We start from the raw sequence: 5,499 nt of genomic DNA, 5'->3' as shown, positions 1-5,499 counted from the left end.
GGCAGGCGGGGAACCTTGGCTTCCTCCGTCACTGGAGCAGGCAAGCCTCCTGTTTGCTTCAGCTGCCTGGCAGCCGGCCACCATCTTGGTTGGCAGTTAATTTGCATATCGTCCTGATTGGCCAATGGGAAGGGTAGCGAAGTTACGGTTAATTACCATGTTTCTCTTTTATTAGATAGGATAGGATATTGAATGTGAACTATAAATGCAAAATAAAATTTTTAAAAGAACCAAATAAAATTTTAGAGCTGAAAATTTTTTAATATATATATAAATTTTATTTCTCACCTGAGGATGTTTTTAAAATTGATTTTTAGAGAGAGAAACATCCATGTGACAGAGAAATACCAGTAGGCTGCCTCTGTACCTGCTGACCCACCAGGATCTAACCTAAACCTAAGTATGTGCCCTAACCTAGAATCCAACAGGAAATCCTTTGGTGTACAGGTTGAGACTCAGACCAATTGAGCCACCTGGCCAGGGCAGATCTGAAAAAAATTTTTTAAATGTACCTCCAGGCCCTGGTCGGTGTGGATCAGTAGTTAGAGTGTCCTCCCATGCACCAAAGGGTCATGGGTTCGATTCTAGGTGAGGGCACATACATAGGTGGTGGGTTCCATCCCTGTTGGATTGCTTGGGCAACTGATCGATGTTTCTCTTTCTCTTTCCCTCTCCTTTCCTGTCTCCCTAGAATCAATGAAAATAACATATCCTTAGAGGAGGATTTAAAAAGAAAAAAAATACTGGTTTGGTTGAGTGGATAGTGCTTCTGCAGGTGGACTGAAGGGTACCGGGTTGGATTCCGATCAAGGGCATGTACCTGGGTTGCAGGCTCAATCCCGGGCTCTGGTTGGGGATTCAGCGAGAGGCAACCAATTGATGTCTCTCACATTAGTTTCTTTCTTTCTCCCTCCCTTCCACTCTCTGTAAAAAAAAATCAATGCAAAAATGTCCTCAGGTGAGGATTAACCAAAACAAACAAACAAACAAACAAACAAACACCCATCCCCAGTGTGATTATTGAAGGAGCATATGAAGTATTTGTTAAATGAACAGGAAGGGATGGGACTTTGCTTTCTAACTGTTTTAGCAACTCTGCAAGCCAGAGGGTTTATTTTTAATTTTTATTGATTGATTATTTTGCATCCAACCTCTTATTTTGAAACTGTCAATTTGTTCTCTGTTTCTGTTTTGTTGGTGCTATTCTTTAGACTCCACATATACTTGAAATTTTATAGTATTTGTCTTTCTCTAACTGACTTATTTCACTTAGCAAAATACTCTGAGTCTAGGTCATCCACATTGTTGCAAATGGTAAGGTTTCATTCTTTTATGGCCAAGTAATATCCCATTTGTATATATGTATCACATCATTTTTATCCAATCATCTATCCATGGATACCTAGGTTTCTTTCATATTTTTTTTAAAAAAAAAATTATTGACACTATTGCAGATGTCCCCCATTTTCCTCACTGAGGTTGCCTCTATATCTTGACTATTATAAACAGCTCTGCAATAAGCATGGGAGTGCATATGTCTTTTCTAATTAGTGTTTTTTATTTTTTCAGATATATATACCCAGAAGTGGAATTGCTGGATCATATGGTAGTTCTATTTTTAATTTTTTGGGAAACCTTTCACGGCTGGTCTTGAAGAGGTTTTCACACTTCCTTGGGGCCTACCTAGGACCCCTGTGGGAAAAAGTGCAGGCTCACTTGCCCACTGCCAGCCTAAACTGACCCCTCAGATTTCAAGTATACAAATGAGCCCGGCCCAGGTTAGTCTGGCCAGCTTAGTCCAGCCCAAATTGCTAAGCAAACGATTGATGAAATGCACAAAATTTTAGCATTTTGTTATGCAACAAAACTAACTGGAACCTTCTGAGTCTGATTTCATTCAGAGGAACAGGCAAAAGCCAGGCTAAGTTTCCTCAGTTTACATAATTTATGTTTTTCTTATATGTCATCATGCTTAACACCCCAACTCTGTACCCCCAGGTAAGGGAGACAGAAGTTGAAAGGGAGTTGGAAAGTGAGCTAGAATTCTAAGTCTCATAATGTGACCAACATGCACAAAGAGGTCTTGCCCTGCTCTCTCCCAGCCCCCAAGCCAGGCACGTCCTGTGACTGTTGATCTGGAAGCATTCTGATTAAAGGCTGAGGAGCCCCTCCCGTCCCTATCTTTGGTGGCTGAATTGACGATCCTCCATAACAGTGGTTCTCAACCTTCCTAATGCCACGACCCTTTAATACAGTTCCTCATGTTGTGGTGACCCCCAACCATAAAATTATTTTCGCTGGTACTTCATAACTGTAATTTTGCTACTGTTATGAATCGTAATGTAAATATCTGATATGCAGGATGTATTTTCATTGTCACAAATTGAACATAATTAAAGCATAGTGATTAATCACAAAAACAATATGTAATTATATATGTGTTTTCCGATGGTCTTAGGCGACCCCTGTGAAAGGGTCGTTCGACCCCCAAAGGGGTCGCAATCCACAGGTTGAGAACTGCTGCTCCAGAAGGACATTAGCCATCCTTCTTTTCTGAAGATAATCCCATAATTTGCCCCTTGTGATTTTCCACTTTCCAAATGTTGTGACTTGTTCCTATTTAATGAGAGAAAGAGCTCCCTGTCAAGTAGAAAATGGACTAAATGAATTGACACATCTGAGTTCTCATGTTCTGAGTGAGAGCCTCTGCTTTCTCATTTTAAGGCCAATTGTATGCTCACCCGGGAAAGGGGTTTATAAACTGGCAGTTAGAGAGCAAAATTCTCTATCAGAACATGTGGAAGTGAGTTCTGAGAGGGAGGTTTGCTGTTCCGCTGTCAGTGCGCTCCCTGCTAGGATGTTGGGAGCCGCATGGCTTTACTCTTCTATACTTTCTGGGAAGGCATTGTTAAGGGTATGTTCTTTGAAGGGTAAGAAAGGTGAGCCACATGTAGATCATTTGTGGCAAATGTGGCTTATCTGGCTCCTTGCCAGGTACAATCACTGATTTTAACTGCTGTAAATCTATCATCTGTAAGACATCGTGTACATTTTTGAGACAGAGTAGTAAAGGAATCTGCCCCAGATCATTAAAGTCCTGCATGTGGGAGGTCTGTGTGGGGGTGTGCATGGGGGGGGGGAGGGGCTGCTGCATGTTTCACATGGCCATTCCAGCCCCCAGCCCCTGGGTAAGAGCCCATGGCACTAGATTGCGGGAGTGTTCTAAGTCTAAACAGTCCCTGATGATCTATATATTTTTAAAACTAAAGTGTGTGTGTGTGTGTGTGTGTGTGTGTGTGTGTGCGCGCACACGCTCGCGCGCATGCACACACACACACACACACCATCTAACCATTCCCTTAACCCCCCTCCCTGTCCAAATAAAAACATTTCAAACGTTTGGGATCTGATTTCGTATTTCCTGCGAGCAGTGGTTGGCCTTATTTTATGTGGAGAGGCTTGGCTGTAAGCTGAGCTCTATCTGCTCTTGTAAGTTAGGCCCTGATGCTCTTCAGGTTGAAGCCAATTTCCTTCCTGAGAGCATCATCCTGTAATGCATAACAGAACGCTTGTGCTCCTTTGAATTAAAGCCTTAGTACTTTGTTTGATTTTTGTTTGGCTTTTTTCCCCCCTTGAGTAGAGACAATTTAATCTCAAAATGTTAAGCAACCTCAACCCTTCCTACTCTATTTAAAAGTGTGTTTCATCTTAAAAACATCCAGGAGGAAAATGTGAAAGGTCCTGTCCTTGGGCGGGTTAATGTCCTCCACACGATAGTAACAGATGATTCAAACCTGCATCTGTCAAGCTGGCTTCACATCAAATAGTGAAGATATTTGCACAACATTTTACATATTTAATCTCACTTCTATTGAAGTCATCTCCCAATAGGCCCTTGAGATCCATGTGTTGATACACCAGTTACACGCAGCAGGTATGACTGCTACCCACAAACAACCCCACTTTACAAAATGACCCTCTCTATTGTTTCCTTTAAATTAGTTCCTTTCCCCGTCATATTTGATTTTACTGTGCTCTGTATTCCAGTATGTGGTTGGGAATTCTTTCTCAGTCATTCCTAGTGTTCCCCGTCAAGGGAAGGTTCAGATTCCCAGGGTCTCATGTAAGCAAAACTGTTGGGGAGTTTTCTCCAGCCTTTGACCTGGGTAGCTGCTGCTGAAATGTTCCTGGCTCCTTCTGCATGCCCCTTGAAGGACTGTGGTTCTGTTGCTTCTGCACCATGTGTGAGCTCAGGAGTCCTCATCCAGGTCCCTAACATTGGCAGTCCCATCTCCTAAGTGCACCATCAAGGTGCTTCTGTTGGAGCCTTGGGCCTGCTGTTGCAAGACCTGCAGGTATCCTGCCCTACCCAATTTAGAGAATCTGCCCACTTTTTCTCTCTGTTTCTGTCTCTTTTCCATTCCCAAACATAATCTCCCTCTGGAAGATCCGATTTCTGGGAGGTCAAGAGCCAGCAAGGGGAGAATTGAGCACAAAGAGTCTGTGCACACAAAACATGCAGCCACATTGATAAGCCAGTTAACAATCCATTTCTGGTGAAGGAAAGTGAAATGTGGAGAAGACAGCTGATGTATGGAAACCATGCAGCAGATTCCTCACAGGTTTGGATCTGAATGAAGCCTCTGAACTCTGATCTTGTGCTCTTCACACAATAGAAAAATGAACCTGGGACCTTTAGTTTCTGAATCCAAAGAATTTTGCAGGATGGAATTTGAGTTAAAGTATACTCTATGGAACAGAAATAGAATTATTTCCTTTCCATGGGTAGTTTGACTCATCAGTCAAGCATTTTTATAATCTAGTCCTAAGGCCATAAGCATCCAATTGCTCCTGTCAGAAGCCAGTGAGGGAATCTCCCTCTCTCGGGACTTAGGTCCCAGGCATCCACTGGGGCTGTCAGCAACATGTAGCAAGCTTCAGCCGTAGCCTCACTTGTTGAGTAGCAGATGTCTGTTTTTCCAATTTCTTTGGAAAACAGAAAGTGTGTAGTAAGCATTAGTGCTCAAAGATGTAGGCAGCTGCTTGAATCAGAAGCTCCAAAAATCATACAGCAGCAGAAAAGAATGGGGTTAAAAACTGGAAATTTGCTCCAATTCTGGAAAAAGATTTTTTTTTTCTCATATTGGAAAAATGGATTGCATATTTTCACAAGCAAAAATGTTGATAGGAGCCTTATAGAGACAATCTCTGAAATGTTTTTATTAATTTCTTGAAGAGAAGAAAGTTCATTCATGCTCCTTTTTAGAGGTTTCTATTTTCCAAACAAGGTCAGCATTCCATTAATTCAATGCAAGTTGGAGTCTATATTTTCCAATTGAGTGTGCAAAAAAATAATTTAGAGGTATCAAAAGAGCCCTCTTTCTGCCATCCTAAGCACCTATCAGTTTTAGTTAAAGCTCCCTATTTCTATAGATAGTCACTAGTTGAGGCTTTGTACATATTACATAAAACTTGCAGGAGCATTAATGTGAGTCTGAC

The 5,499-nt window shown here is 41.8% G+C and overlaps 1 long non-coding RNA gene across 1 annotated transcript in view; it reads left to right on the top strand.

Annotated features, from left to right (window-relative positions):
• Nucleotides 1-4,651, top strand: part of LOC106726648 — a 12,783-nt gene extending 8,132 nt beyond the window's left edge. Inside the window, exon 3 of the long non-coding RNA XR_001362718.1 lies at nucleotides 4,641-4,651. This is a non-coding gene — a long non-coding RNA (uncharacterized LOC106726648). The remainder of the gene's footprint in view (nucleotides 1-4,640) is intronic.
• Nucleotides 4,652-5,499: the final 848 nt, after the last annotated feature.

Source organism: Myotis brandtii, unplaced genomic scaffold, assembly GCF_000412655.1.
Source record: "Myotis brandtii unplaced genomic scaffold, ASM41265v1 scaffold298, whole genome shotgun sequence".
Lineage (NCBI taxonomy): Eukaryota > Metazoa > Chordata > Mammalia > Chiroptera > Vespertilionidae > Myotis > Myotis brandtii.
This window is presented reverse-complemented; position numbering and strand designations above follow the sequence as displayed.